This window comes from Phyllobates terribilis, unplaced genomic scaffold (assembly GCF_046119375.1).
Source record: "Phyllobates terribilis strain yellow unplaced genomic scaffold, ASM4611937v1 Scaffold_13__5_contigs__length_258822181, whole genome shotgun sequence".
NCBI classification, from domain to species: domain Eukaryota; kingdom Metazoa; phylum Chordata; class Amphibia; order Anura; family Dendrobatidae; genus Phyllobates; species Phyllobates terribilis.
In genome coordinates, this window is record NW_027362773.1 from 164,768,111 (window position 1) to 164,787,641 (window position 19,531).

Below are 19,531 nucleotides of genomic sequence, written 5' to 3' on the forward strand. Positions count from 1 at the left end.
TTGAGGACCTCCATCCAGCAGAAATGACCAGTGACCACTGAAGACCTCCATCCAGCAGAAGTGACCAGTAACCACTGAATACCTCCATCCAGCAGAAGTGACCAATGACTACTGAATACCTCCATCCAGCAGAAGTAACCAATGACTACTGAAGACCTCCATCCAACAAAAGTGACCATTGACCACTGAAGTCCTCCATCCAACAGAAGGGACCAGTGACCATTGAGGACTGTCACGGAAGATATTAAAAATCTCTCTATCCCTCTAAAATCCCTCTCACCGACCCACCCTCCCCTATAACATTTGCAGAGGACAAGAGCTAGCAATCTAACGAGCTGTCTCTATGCAAATGGCGGTACACACAAGAAGTGGCAAACTCAATTATCCAGGCTAGTTACCATACCAAATGAAGAGACATGGTTGATGAATAGACACCTGAGTAGAGGAAACAGCTTGTTAAAGCCTCAAGGAAATCCATCTCTCTCTCCACAATAGCCAGGATATTCCAAACTGCAATCACCAGACATCAGGCAGACTTTTAGGCACAGATATGAAATATGGAATATCAGAGTTCTTATAATTTCAATTGCGATGGGACACATATTTTAGTGGTGGGGTTAGCTAAGGGACAATATGCATATTTTTCCATATCTGTACGCCCTGCCGGTGAGCTGTAATGCAAGAGGGAAAATATAACCAACGACAGTTATGTGACATGTGGCCTCTAAAGAACGGTAAAATCGCAATAAAAAATATGGCATCACTTGCTAACTTCTGCGCTCAACCAGCGAGAAGTTATTGCAGAAATTAGAGATTTCATAAAAGCATGAAGGGCGGAGACCAGCCCACGTGAGGTCATCACAGGGGAGTGTGTGTGCAGTGCCCCCCTTCTAAAAGATCCAGCTGAATATGGATCTATAATCATGCTAGGAGATACATATCTTCGTGTAAGCAGGGGTCACGTTCATCGAAACGGCCAAATTGGGGTGCTCTCCTCCGAATAACTTGAATCGTCTGTGCAATCAATCTAGTAAGTTCTTCTATTAATCCCTTTTATTTTGTGTAACTGTATATGCTGTATTTTTTGTCCCCCTTTGTAAAATCTTTTGTATATTTTTTTTTATAAACACTGCCTCATTTTGGATTAAATATAAAATTGAATAGTCCTGTTTCTTCTGTTCTGAAATCATTCCTCCACTGAAGCCATATACCCTACCAGGAAGTAGGCGTCCAATCAGGCTTGTAGTGGATTTTAGATCTCTTCAAAAACTAAACTGATTGCTGGTGGCAGCAAATAATCTTATTGGGCTATCGTGAAGCTGGTAGTGATCATTCGGGAGCATATACACATATTCCATGCGCTGGAATTCGGAGGTCTGTACGCCATACGCTCACTGCTCGCTTGCCTATTGCTACGTAGCGAGTAATCGGGATCGTGCGTGGGCATAATCCCAGACAAGGACCTTTATCCAACAAAAGTGAGCAGTCACCACTGAAGACCTTCTTCCAGCAGAAGTGACCACTGCAGACCTCCATCCAGCAGAAGCGACCAGTGACCACCTAGGACCTTTGTACAGCAGAAGGGACTAGTGACCACCGAGAACCTCCATCCATGAGAGGGGACCAATGACCACCGAGGACCACTGAGGATAAGACACGTTGTAACAGCAGAAAAGTGACTGCAGCTCTGGAGGTGACTGGAGGATAAGATATGATGCAACAGCGGAATGATGACTGCAGATTTGGATGTGACTGGAGGATAAGACATAACGTAACAGGAGAATAGTGACTGCAGCTCTGGAGGTGACTGGAGGATAAGACATGATGTAACAGCAGAATAGTGAGTGCAGCTCTTGAGGATAAGACACGATGTAACAGCAGAATAGTGAGTGCAGCTCTGGAGGATAAGACACGATGTAACAGCAGAATAGTGAGTGCAGCTCTGGAGGATAAGACACGATGTAACAGCAGAATAGTGAGTGCAGCTCTGGAGGATAAGACACAATGTAACAGCAGAATAGTGATCATGCAGGGAAGGATCTGAATACATCCTTGCATAGGACGATGTGCTGTGAGTGACGGGTTTTGTGCAGCGGCCCTTCCACCTGATCGCCGGTATTCTGCTCGTTCTTCCTGTTCACAGCGTTCCTGGGAATAATCCCGATAATGGAGCAGAGTAATAACACAAAGCTCCTGCACAGTGGAGATTTCCTGTAATGATGATTGAATATGGAGTCCATTCTGAGCTCACTTCCTACAAGTTCTGGAGATCTGACAACGTCTCATTTCCTGATGGATAGAAAACAATGAGAAGAAGAAGATGAAGTCAGGGGCTGTGGAGCAGCAGATACGAGGAGGTGATGAAGTCAGGGGCTGTGGCGCAGCAGATACGAGGAGGTGATGAAGTCAGGGGCTGTGGCGCAGCAGATACGAGGAGGTGATGAAGTCAGGGGCTGTGGCGCAGCAGATACGAGGAGGTGATGAAGTCAGGGGCTGTGGTGCAGCAGACACGAGGAGGTGATGAAGTCAGGGGCTGTGGCGCAGCAGATACGAGGAGGTGATGAAGTCAGGGGCTGTGGTGCAGCAGACACGAGGAGGTGATGAAGTCAGGGGCTGTGGCGCAGCAGATACGAGGAGGTGATGAAGTCAGGGGCTGTGGTGCAGCAGACACGAGGAGGTGATGAAGTCAGGGGCTGTGGCGCAGCAGATACGAGGAGGTGATGAAGTCAGGGGCTGTGGTGCAGCAGACACGAGGAGGTGATGAAGTCAGGGGCTGTGGCGCAGCAGATACGAGGAGGTGATGAAGTCAGGGGCTGTGGTGCAGCAGACACGAGGAGGTGATGAAGTCAGGGGCTGTGGCACAGCAGATACGAGGAGGTGATGAAGTCAGGGGCTGTGGCGCAGAAGATACGAGGAGGTGATGAAGTCAGGGGCTGTGGCGCAGCAGACACGAGGAGGTGAGGACCTGCTGACACCCAGGCTGAGTGCAGAGCTGCAGGAGCGTTTCAATGTGATGTTTTCTATATTCCTCCAGACACCGCACAAAACAAATAGCACTACTCACTAATCCTCCGAAGGAGGATGGGAAACTCCAGTGGTTACATAATACCCCTTCATCATTGTGCTCCGGTCCATCAGCACAATACTCTGCTGTGCGTCCTACTCCATCCACTGTCTGACCCGTAATCTGTGATATCCCTTATGATCAGTGCACTCATCTCCTGAAATACTCTGTGCTGCTGAGGACACTGCTCAGTCCATTCACTTCTGTCACTCTCCACAAGATTATTACACTCATCTCCTAAAACACTCTGTGCTGCTGAGGCATGCAGCTCCTTCGACCCTCTTCCCTGCCTTACATGATTACACAGACCCTGACACAAGCAGCCCTCACCCCTCTACCATACTGTCTCATCACAAGGGTGGGGCGGTCACTGCCCCCACATGACGGACAGGCGGATTATCAGGTTATTAACTGGTTATTCTGGTTCTGTTCTTCTTCTAAGAGAAATGTCCATCATGCAAATACAAGCTCCGGAGCCTTCCCCACGTCCCGGAGACCCCATCACCAACCATTACATGGAGAAGAAACAGCAGCAACGACAAAGATGTGATATCAAAGAGGCACGACGACAAGATGAGGAAACTGATAAATGTTATTATGTCTTATTGCCTCACTACGCTGATATCTGTTCCCCAACAAGAGATAAGATGCCAGATATCTACAGTGTACATTACTATAATACCACCATGTACAAGAATATACTATAATACTGCCCCCTATGTACAAGAATATAACTACTATAATACTGCTCCTATGTATAAGAATATAACTACTATAATACTGCTCCCTATGTACAAGAATATAACTACTATAATACTGCTCCCTATGTACTAGAATATAACTACTATAATACTGCCCCCTATGTACAAGAATATAACTACTATAATACTGCTCCTATGTACAAGAATATAACTGCTATAATACTGCCCCCTATGTACTAGAATATAACTACTATAATACTGCTCCCTATGTACTAGAATATAACTACTATAATACTGCCCCCTATGTACAAGAATATAACTACTATAATACTGCTCCTATGTACAAGAATATAACTACTATAATACTGCCCCCTATGTACAAGAATATAACTACTATAATACTGCTCCTATGTACAAGAATATAACTACTATAATACTGCTCCTATGTACAAGAATATAACTACTATAATACTGCCCCCTATGTATAAGAATATAACTACTATAATACTGCTCCTATGTGCAAGAATATAACTACTATAATACTGCCCCCTATGTACAGGAATATAACTACTATAATACTGCTCCTATGTACAAGAATACAACTACTATAATACTGCTCCTATGTACAAGAATATAACTACTATAATACTGCTCCTATGTACAAGAATATAACTACTATAATACTGCCCCCTACGGACAAGAATATAACTACTATAATACTGCTCCTATGTGCAAGAATATAACTACTATAATACTGCCCCCTATGTACAGGAATATAACTACTATAATACTGCTCCTATGTACAAGAATACAACTACTATAATACTGCTCCTATGTACAAGAATATAACTACTATAATACTGCCCCCTATGTACAAGAATATAACTACTATAATACTGCTCCTATGTGCAAGAATATAACTACTATAATACTGCCCCTATGTACAAGAAAATAACTACTATAATACTGCCCCTATGTACAAGAATATAACTACTATAATACTGCTCCTATGTACAAGAATATAACTACTATAATACTGCCCCCTATGTACAAGAATATAACTACTATAATACTGCTCATATGTACAAGAATATAACTACTATAATACTGCCCCCTATGTACAAGAATATAACTACTATAATACTGCCCCCTATGTACAGGAATATAACTACTATAATACTGCTCCTATGTACAAGAATACAACTACTATAATACTGCTCCTATGTACAAGAATATAACTACTATAATACTGCCCCCTATGTACAAGAATATAACTACTATAATACTGCCCCCTATGTACAAGAATATAAATACTATAATACTGCCCCCTATGTACAAGAATATAACTACTATAATACTGCCCCCTATGTACAAAAATATAACTACTATAATACTGCTCCTATGTACAAGAATATAACTACTATAATACTGCTCCTATGTACAAGAATATAACTACTATAATACTGCCCCCTATGTACAAGAATATAACTACTATAATACTGCCACTATGTACAAGAATATAACTACTATAATACTGCTCCTATGTACAAGAATATAACTACTATAATACTGCCCTCTATGTACAAGAATATAACTACCATAATACTGCTCCTATGTACAAGAATATAACTACTATAATACTGCCCCCTATGTACAAGAATATAACTACTATAATACTGCCCTCTATGTACAAGAATATAACTACTATAATACTGCCCCCTATGTACAAGCATATAACTACCATAATACTGCTCCTATGTACAAGAATATAACTACCATAATACTGCTCCTATGTACAAGAATATAACTACTATAATATTGCCCCCTATGTACAAGAAAATAACTACTATAATACTGCCCCCTATGTACAAGAATATAACTACTATAATACTGCTCCTATGCACAAGAATATAACTACTATAATACTGCCCCTATATACAAGAATATAACTCCTATAATACTGCTCCCTATGTACAAGAATATAACTCCTATAATACTGCCCCCTATGTACAAGAATGTAACTACTATAATACTGCCCCCTATGTACAAGAATATGACTACTATAATACTGCCCCCTATGTACAAGAATGTAACTACTATAATACTGCCCCCTATGTACAAGAATATAACTACTATAATACTGCTCCTATGTACAAGAATATAACTCCTATAATACTGCCCCCTATGTACAAGAATGTAACTACTATAATACTACCCCCTATGTACAAGAATATAACTACTATAATACTGCCCCTATGTACAAGAATATAACTACTATAATACTGCCCCTATGTACAAGAATATAACTACTATAATACTGCCCCTATGTACAAGAATATAACTACTATAATACTGCCCCCTATGTACAAGAATATAACTACTATAATACTGCTCCTATGTACAAGAATATAACTACTATAATACTGCCCCCTATGTACAAGAATATAACTACTATAATACTGCCCCCTATGTACAAGAATATAACTACTATAATACTGCCCCTATGTACAAGAATATAACTACTATAATACTGCTCCTATGTACAAGAATATAACTACTATAATACTACCCCCTATGTACAAGAATATAACTACTATAATACTGCTCCTATGTACAAGAATATAACTACTATAATACTGCTCCTATGTACAAGAATATAACTACTATAATACTGCCCCTGTGTACAAGAATATAACTACTATAATACTGCCCCTATGTACAAGAATATAACTACTATAATACTGCCCCTATGTACAAGAATATAACTACTATAATACTGCTCCTATGAACAAGAATATAACTACTATAATACTGCCCCCTATGTACAAGAATATAACTACTATAATACTGCTCCTATGTACAAGAATATAACTACTATAATACTGCCCCCTATGTACAAGAATATAACTACTATAATACTGCCCCCTATGTACAAGAATATAACTACTATAATACTGCCCCTATGTACAAGAATATAACTACTATAATACTGCTCCTATGTACAAGAATATAACTACTATAATACTACCCCCTATGTACAAGAATATAACTACTATAATACTGCTCCTATGTACAAGAATATAACTACTATAATACTGCTCCTATGTACAAGAATATAACTACTATAATACTGCCCCCTATGTACAAGAATATAACTACTATAATACTGCCCCCTATGTACAAGAATATAACTACTATAATACTGCCCCCTATGTACAAGAATATAACTACTATAATACTGCCCCCTATGTACAAGAATATAACTACTATAATACTGCCCTCTATGTACAAGAATATAACTACTATAATACTGCCCCCTATGTACAAGCATATAACTACCATAATACTGCTCCTATGTACAAGAATATAACTACCATAATACTGCTCCTATGTACAAGAATATAACTACTATAATACTGCCCCCTATGTACAAGAAAATAACTACTATAATACTGCCCCCTATGTACAAGAATATAACTACTATAATACTGCTCCTATGCACAAGAATATAACTACTATAATACTGCCCCTATATACAAGAATATAACTCCTATAATACTGCTCCCTATGTACAAGAATATAACTCCTATAATACTGCCCCCTATGTACAAGAATGTAACTACTATAATACTGCCCCCTATGTACAAGAATATGACTACTATAATACTGCCCCCTATGTACAAGAATGTAACTACTATAATACTGCCCCCTATGTACAAGAATATAACTACTATAATACTGCTCCTATGTACAAGAATATAACTCCTATAATACTGCCCCCTATGTACAAGAATGTAACTACTATAATACTACCCCCTATGTACAAGAATATAACTACTATAATACTGCCCCTATGTACAAGAATATAACTACTATAATACTGCCCCTATGTACAAGAATATAACTACTATAATACTGCCCCTATGTACAAGAATATAACTACTATAATACTGCCCCCTATGTACAAGAATATAACTACTATAATACTGCTCCTATGTACAAGAATATAACTACTATAATACTGCCCCCTATGTACAAGAATATAACTACTATAATACTGCCCCCTATGTACAAGAATATAACTACTATAATACTGCCCCTATGTACAAGAATATAACTACTATAATACTGCTCCTATGTACAAGAATATAACTACTATAATACTACCCCCTATGTACAAGAATATAACTACTATAATACTGCTCCTATGTACAAGAATATAACTACTATAATACTGCTCCTATGTACAAGAATATAACTACTATAATACTGCCCCTGTGTACAAGAATATAACTACTATAATACTGCCCCTATGTACAAGAATATAACTACTATAATACTGCCCCTATGTACAAGAATATAACTACTATAATACTGCTCCTATGAACAAGAATATAACTACTATAATACTGCCTCCTATGTACAAGAATATAACTACTATAATACTGCTCCTATGTACAAGAATATAACTACTATAATACTGCCCCCTATGTACAAGAATATAACTACTATAATACTGCCCCCTATGTACAAGAATATAACTACTATAATACTGCCCCTATGTACAAGAATATAACTACTATAATACTGCTCCTATGTACAAGAATATAACTACTATAATACTGCTCCTATGTACAAGAATATAACTACTATAATACTGCCCCCTATGTACAAGAATATAACTACTATAATACTGCCCCCTATGTACAAGAATATAACTACTATAATACTGCCCCCTATGTACAAGAATATAACTACTATAATACTGCTCCTATGTACAAGAATATAACTACTATAATACTGCCCCCTATGTACAAGAATATAACTACTATAATACTGCCCCCTATGTACAAGAATATAACTCCTATAATACTGCTCCTATGTACAAGAATATAACTACTATAATACTGCCCCCTATGTACAAGAATATAACTACTATAATACTGCTCCTATGTACAAGAATATAACTACTATAATACTGCCCCCTATGTACAAGAATATGACTACTATAATACTGCCCCCTATGTACAAGAATATAACTACTATAATACTGCCCCCTATGTACAAGAATATAACTACTATAATACTGCTCCTATGTACAAGAATATAACTACTATAATACTGCGCCCTATGTACAAGAATATGACTACTATAATACTGCCCCCTATGTACAAGAGTATAACTACTATAATACTGCCCCTATGTACAAGAATATAACTACTATAATACTGCCCCTATGTACAAGAATATAACTACTATAATACTGCCCCTATGTACAAGAATATAACTACTATAATACTGCCCATATGTACAAGAATATAACTACTATAATACTGCTCCTATGTACAGGAATATAACTACTATAATACTGCTCCTATGTACAAGAATATAACTACTATAATACTGCCCCCTATGTACAAGAATATAACTACTATAATACTGCTCCTATGTACAAGAATATAACTACTATAATACTGCCCCCTATGTACAAGAATATGACTACTATAATACTGCCCCCTATGTACAAGAATATAACTACTATAATACTGCCCCTATGTACAAGAATATAACTACTATAATACTGCTCCTATGTACAAGAATATAACTACTATAATACTGCCCCTATGTATAAGAATATAACTACTATAATACTGCCCCTATGTACAAGAATATAACTACTATAATACTGCCCCTATGTATAAGAATATAACTACTATAATACTGCTCCTATATACAAGAATATAACTACTATAATACTGCCCCCTATGTACAAGAATATAACTACTATAATACTGCTCCTATGTACAAGAATATAACTACTATAATACTGCCCCTATGTACAAGAATATAACTACTATAATACTGCCCCTATGTATAAGAATATAACTACTATAATACTGCTCCTATGTACACGAATATAACTACTATAATACTGCCCCCTATGTACAAGAATATAACTACTATAATACTGCCCCCTATGTACAAGAATATAACTACTATAATACTGCTCCTTATATACAAGAATATAACTACTATAATACTGCTCCTTTGTACAAGAATATAACTACTATAATACTGCCCCTATGTACAAGAATATAACTCCTATAATACTGCTACTATGTACAAGAATATAACTACTATAATACTGCTCCTATGTACAAGAATATGACTACTATAATACTGCCCCTATGTATAAGAATATAACTACTATAATACTGCTCCCTATGTACAAGAATATAAATACTATAATACTGCTCCTATGTACAAGAATATAACTACTATAATACTGCCCCTATGTATAAGAATATAACTACTATAATACTGCCCCTATGTACAAGAATATAACTACTATAATCCTGCCCCTATGTATAAGAATATAACTACTATAATACTGCTTCTATGTACAAGAATATAACTACTATAATACTGCTCCTATGTACACGAATATAACTACTATAATACTGCTCCCTATATACAAGAATATAACTACTATAATACTGCTCCTATGTACAAGAATATAACTACTATAATACTGCCCCTATGTACAAGAATATAACTCCTATAATACTGCTCCTATGTACAAGAATATAACTACTATAATACTGCTCCTATGTACAAGAATATAACTACTATAGTACTGCCCCTATGTACAAGAATATAACTACTATAGTACTGCCCCTATGTACAAGAATATAACTCCTATAATACTGCCCCTATGTACAAGAATATAACTTCTATAATACTGCTCCTATGTACAAGAATATAACTACTATAATACTGCTCCTATGTACAAGAATATAACTACTATAATACTGCTCCTATGTACAAGAATATAACTACTATAATACTGCTCCTATGTACAAGAATATAACTACTATAATACTGCCCCTATGTACAAGAATATAACTACTATAATACTGCCCCCCATATACAAGAATATAACTACTATAATACTGCCCCTATGTACAAGAATATAACTACTATAATACTGCTCCTATGTACAAGAATATAACTACTATAATACTGCTCCTATGTACAAGAATATAACTACTATAATACTGCCCCTATGTACAAGAATATAACTACTATAATACTGCCCCCCATATACAAGAATATAACTACTATAATACTGCCCCTATGTACAAGAATATAACTACTATAATACTGCTCCTATGTACAAGAATATAACTACTATAATACTGCCACTATGTACAAGAATATAAATACTATAATACTGCTCCTATGTACAAGAATATAACTCCTATAATACTGCTCCTATGTACAAGAATATAACTACTATATTACTGCCCCCTATGTACAAGAATATAACTACTATAATACTGCCCCTATGTACAAGAATATAACTACTATAATACTGCCCCCTATGTACAAGAATATAACTACTATAATACTGCCCCCTATGTACAAGAATATAACTACTATAATACTGCCCATATGTACAAGAATATAACTACTATAATACTGCCCATATGTACAAGAATATAACTACTATAATACTGCCCCCTATGTACAAGAATATAACTACTATAATACTGCCCATATGTACAAGAATATAACTACTATAATACTGCCCCTATGTACAAGAATATAACTACTATAATACTGCTCCTATGTACAAGAATATAACTACTATAATACTGCCCCTATGTACAAGAATATAACTACTATAATACTGCCCCCTATGTACAAGAATATAACTACTATAATACTACCCCTATGTACAAGAATATAACTACTATAATACTGCCCCCTATGTACAAGAATATAGCTACTATAATACTGCCCCTATGTACAAGAATATAACTACTATAATACTGCCCCCTATGTACAAGAATATAACTACTATAATACTGCCCCTATGTACAAGAATATAACTACTATAATACTGCCCCCTATGTACAAGAATATAGCTACTATAATACTGCTCCTATGTACAAGAATATAACTACTATAATACTGCTCCTATGTACAAGAATATAACTACTATAATACTGCCTCCTATGTACAAAAATATAACTACTATAATACTGCTACTATGTACAAGAATATAACTACTATAATACTGCTCCTATGTACAGGAATATAACTACTATAATACTGCCCCCTATGTACAAGAATATAACTACTATAATACTGCTCCTATGTACAAGAATATAACTACTATAATACTGCTCCCTATGTACAAGAATATAACTACTATAATACTGCCCCCCATATACAAGAATATAACTACTATAATACTGCCCCTATGTACAAGAATATAACTACTATAATACTGCTCCTATGTACAAGAATATAACTACTATAATACTGCCACTATGTACAAGAATATAACTACTATAATACTGCTCCTATTTACAAGAATATAACTACTATAATACTGCCCCATGTATAAGAATATAACTACTATAATACTGCCCCTATGTACAAGAATATAACTATTATAATACTGCCCCTATGTATAAGAATATAACTACTATAATACTGCTCCTATGTACAAGAATATAACTACTATAATACTGCTCCTATGTACAAGAATATAACTACTATAATACTGCCTCCTATGTACAAAAATATAACTACTATAATACTGCTCCTATGTACAAGAATATAACTACTATAATACTGCTCCTATGTACAGGAATATAACTACTATAATACTGCCCCCTATGTACAAGAATATAACTACTATAATACTGCCTCCTATGTACAAGAATATAACTACTATAATACTGCCCCTATGTACAAGAATATAACTACAATAATACTGCTCCCTATGTACAAGAATATAACTACTATAATACTGCTCCCTATGTACAAGAATATAACTACTATAATACTGCTCCCTATGTACAAGAATATAACTACTATAATACTGCTCCTATATACAAGAATATAACTACTATAATACTGCCCCTATGTACAAGAATATAACTACTATAATACTGCCCCTATGTATAAGAATATAACTACTATAATACTGTCCCTATGTATAAGAATATAACTACTATAATACTGCCCCTATGTATAAGAATATAACTACTATAATACTGCTCCTATATACAAGAATATAACTACTATAATACTGCCCCTATGTACAAGAATATAACTACTATAATACTGCCCCTATGTATAAGAATATAACTACTATAATACTGCTCCTATGTACACGAATATAACTACTATAATACTGCTCCCTATATACAAGAATATAGCTACTATAATACTGCTCCTATGTACAAGAATATAACTACTATAATACTGCCCCTATGTACAAGAATATAACCCCTATAATACTGCTCCTATGTACAAGAATATAACTACTATAATACTGCTCCTATGTACAAGAATATGACTACTATAATACTGCCCCTATGTATAAGAATATAACTACTATAATACTGCTCCCTATGTACAAGAATATAACTACTATAATACTGCTCCTATGTACAAGAATATAACTACTATAATACTGCTCCCTATGTACAAGAATATAACTACTATAATACTGCTCCTATGTACAAGAATATAACTACTATAATACTGCCCCTATGTACAAGAATATAACTACTATAATACTGCCCCTATGTACAAAAATATAACTACTATAATACTGCTCCTATGTACAAGAATATAACTACTATAATACTGCTCCTATGTACAAGAATATAACTACTATAATACTGCTCCTATGTACAAGAATATAACTACTATAATACTGCTCCTATGTACAAGAATATAACTACTATAATACTGCTCCCTATGTACAAGAATATAACTACTATAATACTGCTCCCTATGTACAAGAATATAACTACTATAATACTGCTCCTATATACAAGAATATAACTACTATAATACTGCTCCTATGTACAAGAATATAACTACTATAATACTGCCCCTATGTATAAGAATATAACTACTATAATACTGCCCCTATGTACAAGAATATAACTACTATAATACTGCCCTCTATGTACAAGAATATAACTACTATAATACTGCCCCTATGTACAAGAATATAACTACTATAATACTGCTCCTATGTACAAGAATATAACTACTATAATACTGCTCCTCTGTACAAGAATATAACTACTATAATACTGCTCCTATGTATAAGAATATAACTACTATAATACTGCCCCTATGTACAAGAATATAACTACTATAATACTGCCCTCTATGTACAAGAATATAACTACTATAATACTGCCCCTATGTACAAGAATATAACTACTATAATACTGCTCCTATGTACAAGAATATAACTACTATAATACTGCTCCTATGTACAAGAATATAACTACTATAATACTGCTCCTATGTACAAGAATATAACTACTATAATACTGCTCCTATGTACAAGAATATAACTACTATAATACTGCTCCCTATGTACAAGAATATAACTACTATAATACTGCTCCCTATGTACAAGAATATAACTACTATAATACTGCTCCTATATACAAGAATATAACTACTATAATACTGCTCCTATGTACAAGAATATAACTACTATAATACTGCCCCTATGTATAAGAATATAACTACTATAATACTGCCCCTATGTACAAGAATATAACTACTATAATACTGCCCTCTATGTACAAGAATATAACTACTATAATACTGCCCCTATGTACAAGAATATAACTACTATAATACTGCTCCTATGTACAAGAATATAACTACTATAATACTGCTCCTCTGTACAAGAATATAACTACTATAATACTGCTCCTATATACAAGAATATAACTACTATAATACTGCTCCTATGTACAAGAATATAACTACTATAATACTGCCCTCTATGTACAAGAATATAACTACTATAATACTGCCCTATGTACAAGAATATAACTACTATAATACTGCTCCTATGTACAAGAATATAACTACTATAATACTGCTCCTATGTACAAGAATATAACTACTATAATACTGCCCCTATGTATAAGAATATAACTACTATAATACTGCCCCTATGTACAAGAATATAACTACTATAATACTGCTCCTATGTACCAGAATATAACTACTATAATACTGCCCCCTATGTACAAGAATATAACTACTATAATACTGCCTCTATGTACAAGAATATAACTACTATAATACTGCTCCTATGTACAAGAATATAACTACTATAATACTGCTCCTCTGTACAAGAATATAACTACTATAATACTGCTCCTCTGTACAAGAATATAACTACTATAATACTGCCCCCTATGTACAAGAATATAACTACTATAATACTGCCCCTATATACAAGAATATAACTACTATAATACTACCCCCTATGTACAAGAATATAACTCCTATAATACTGCCCCCTATGTACAGGAATATAACTACTATAGTACTGCCCCTATGTACAAGAATATAACTACTATAATACTGCCCCCTATGTACAAGAGTATAACTACTATAATACTGCCCCCTATGTACAAGAATATAACTACTATAATACTGCTCCCTATATACAAGAATATAACTACTATAATACTGCTCTTATGTACAAGAATATAACTGCTATTATACTGCTCCCTATGTACAAGAATATAACTACTATAATACTGCCCCCTATGTACAAGAATATAACTACTATAATACTGCTCCTATGTACAAGAATATAACTACTATAATACTGCTCCCTATGTACAAGAATATAACTACTATAATACTGCCCCCTATGTACAAGAATATAACTACTATAATACTGCCCCCTATGTACAAGAATATAACTACTATAATACTGCCCCCTATGTACAAGAATATAACTACTATAATACTGCTCCTATGTACAAGAATATAACTACTATAATACTGCCCCCTATGTACAAGAATATGACTACTATAATACTGCCCCCTATGTACAAGAATATAACTACTATAATACTGCCCCCTATGTACAAGAATATAACTACTATAATACTGCTCCTATGTACAAGAATATAACTACTATAATACTGCCCCCTATGTACAAGAATATGACTACTATAATACTGCCCCCTATGTACAAGAGTATAACTACTATAATACTGCCCCTATGTACAAGAATATAACTACTATAATACTGCCCCTATGTACAAGAATATAACTACTATAATACTGCCCCTATGTACAAGAATATAACTACTATAATACTGCCCATATGTACAAGAATATAACTACTATAATACTGCTCCTATGTACAGGAATATAACTACTATAATACTGCTCCTATGTACAAGAATATAACTACTATAATACTGCCCCCTATGTACAAGAATATAACTACTATAATACTGCTCCTATGTACAAGAATATAACTACTATAATACTGCCCCCTATGTACAAGAATATGACTACTATAATACTGCCCCCTATGTACAAGAATATAACTACTATAATACTGCCCCCTATGTACAAGAATATAACTACTATAATACTGCTCCTATGTACAAGAATATAACTACTATAATACTGCCCTTATGTACAAGAATATAACTACTATAATACTGCCCCTATGTATAAGAATATAACTACTATAATACTGCTCCTATGTACAAGAATATAACTACTATAATACTGCCCCCTATGTACAAGAATATAACTACTATAATAATGCTCCTATGTACAAGAATATAACTACTATAATACTGCCCCTATGTACAAGAATATAACTACTATAATACTGCCCCTATGTATAAGAATATAACTACTATAATACTGCTCCTATGTACACGAATATAACTACTATAATACTGCCCCCTATGTACAAGAATATAACTACTATAATACTGCCCCCTATGTACAAGAATATAACTACTATAATACTGCTCCTTATATACAAGAATATAACTACTATAATACTGCTCCTTTGTACAAGAATATAACTACTATAATACTGCCCCTATGTACAAGAATATAACTCCTATAATACTGCTCCTATGTACAAGAATATAACTACTATAATACTGCTCCTATGTACAAGAATATGACTACTATAATACTGCCCCTATGTATAAGAATATAACTACTATAATACTGCTCCCTATGTACAAGAATATAACTACTATAATACTGCTCCTATGTACAAGAATATAACTACTATAATACTGCCCCTATGTATAAGAATATAACTACTATAATACTGCCCCTATGTACAAGAATATAACTACTATAATACTGCTCCTATGTACAAGAATATAACTACTATAATACTGCCCCTATGTATAAGAATATAACTACTATAATACTGCCCCTATGTATAAGAATATAACTACTATAATACTGCTCCTATGTACAAGAATATAACTACTATAATACTGCTCCTATGTACAGGAATATAACTACTATAATACTGCTCCTATGTACAAGAATATAACTACTATAATACTGCCCCTATGTATAAGAATATAACTACTATAATACTGCCCCTATGTACAAGAATATAACTACTATAATACTGCTCCTATGTACCAGAATATAACTACTATAATACTGCCCCCTATGTACAAGAATATAACTACTATAATACTGCCTCTATGTACAAGAATATAACTACTATAATACTGCTCCTATGTACAAGAATATAACTACTATAATACTGCTCCCTATGTACAAGAATATAACTACTATAATACTGCTCCTATATACAAGAATATAACTACTATAATACTGCTCCTATGTACAAGAATATAACTACTATAATACTGCCCCTATGTATAAGAATATAACTACTATAATACTGCCCCTATGTACAAGAATATAACTACTATAATACTGCCCTCTATGTACAAGAATATAACTACTATAATACTGCCCCTATGTACAAGAATATAACTACTATAATACTGCTCCTATGTACAAGAATATAACTACTATAATACTGCTCCTCTGTACAAGAATATAACTACTATAATACTGCTCCTATATACAAGAATATAACTACTATAATACTGCTCCTATGTACAAGAATATAACTACTATAATACTGCCCTCTATGTACAAGAATATAACTACTATAATACTGCCCTATGTACAAGAATATAACTACTATAATACTGCTCCTATGTACAAGAATATAACTACTATAATACTGCTCCTATGTACAAGAATATAACTACTATAATACTGCCCCTATGTATAAGAATATAACTACTATAATACTGCCCCTATGTACAAGAATATAACTACTATAATACTGCTCCTATGTACCAGAATATAACTACTATAATACTGCCCCCTATGTACAAGAATATAACTACTATAATACTGCCTCTATGTACAAGAATATAACTACTATAATACTGCTCCTATGTACAAGAATATAACTACTATAATACTGCTCCTCTGTACAAGAATATAACTACTATAATACTGCTCCTCTGTACAAGAATATAACTACTATAATACTGCCCCCTATGTACAAGAATATAACTACTATAATACTGCCCCTATATACAAGAATATAACTACTATAATACTACCCCCTATGTACAAGAATATAACTCCTATAATACTGCCCCCTATGTACAGGAATATAACTACTATAGTACTGCCCCTATGTACAAGAATATAACTACTATAATACTGCCCCCTATGTACAAGAGTATAACTACTATAATACTGCCCCCTATGTACAAGAATATAACTACTATAATACTGCTCCCTATATACAAGAATATAACTACTATAATAGTGCTCTTATGTACAAGAATATAACTGCTATTATACTGCTCCCTATGTACAAGAATATAACTACTATAATACTGCCCCCTATGTACAAGAATATAACTACTATAATACTGCTCCTATGTACAAGAATATAACTACTATAATACTGCTCCCTATGTACAAGAATATAACTACTATAATACTGCCCCCTATGTACAAGAATATAACTACTATAATACTGCCCCCTATGTACAAGAATATAACTACTATAATACTGCCCCCTATGTACAAGAATATAACTACTATAATACTGCTCCTATGTACAAGAATATAACTACTATAATACTGCCCCCTATGTACAAGAATATGACTACTATAATACTGCCCCCTATGTACAAGAATATAACTACTATAATACTGCCCCCTATGTACAAGAATATAACTACTATAATACTGCTCCTATGTACAAGAATATAACTACTATAATACTGCCCCCTATGTACAAGAATATGACTACTATAATACTGCCCCCTATGTACAAGAGTATAACTACTATAATACTGCCCCTATGTACAAGAATATAACTACTATAATACTGCCCCTATGTACAAGAATATAACTACTATAATACTGCCCCTATGTACAAGAATATAACTACTATAATACTGCCCATATGTACAAGAATATAACTACTATAATACTGCTCCTATGTACAGGAATATAACTACTATAATACTGCTCCTATGTACAAGAATATAACTACTATAATACTGCCCCCTATGTACAAGAATATAACTACTATAATACTGCTCCTATGTACAAGAATATAACTACTATAATACTGCCCCCTATGTACAAGAATATGACTACTATAATACTGCCCCCTATGTACAAGAATATAACTACTATAATACTGCCCCCTATGTACAAGAATATAACTACTATAATACTGCTCCTATGTACAAGAATATAACTACTATAATACTGCCCTTATGTACAAGAATATAACTACTATAATACTGCCCCTATGTATAAGAATATAACTACTATAATACTGCTCCTATGTACAAGA

The 19,531-nt window shown here is 34.2% G+C and overlaps 1 protein-coding gene across 1 annotated transcript in view; it reads right to left on the minus strand.

Moving 5' to 3' along the window:
• SWAP70 (switching B cell complex subunit SWAP70) overlaps positions 1-19,531 on the minus strand; it is a 118,822-nt gene that overhangs the window by 81,140 nt on the left and 18,151 nt on the right. The window lies entirely within an intron of this gene.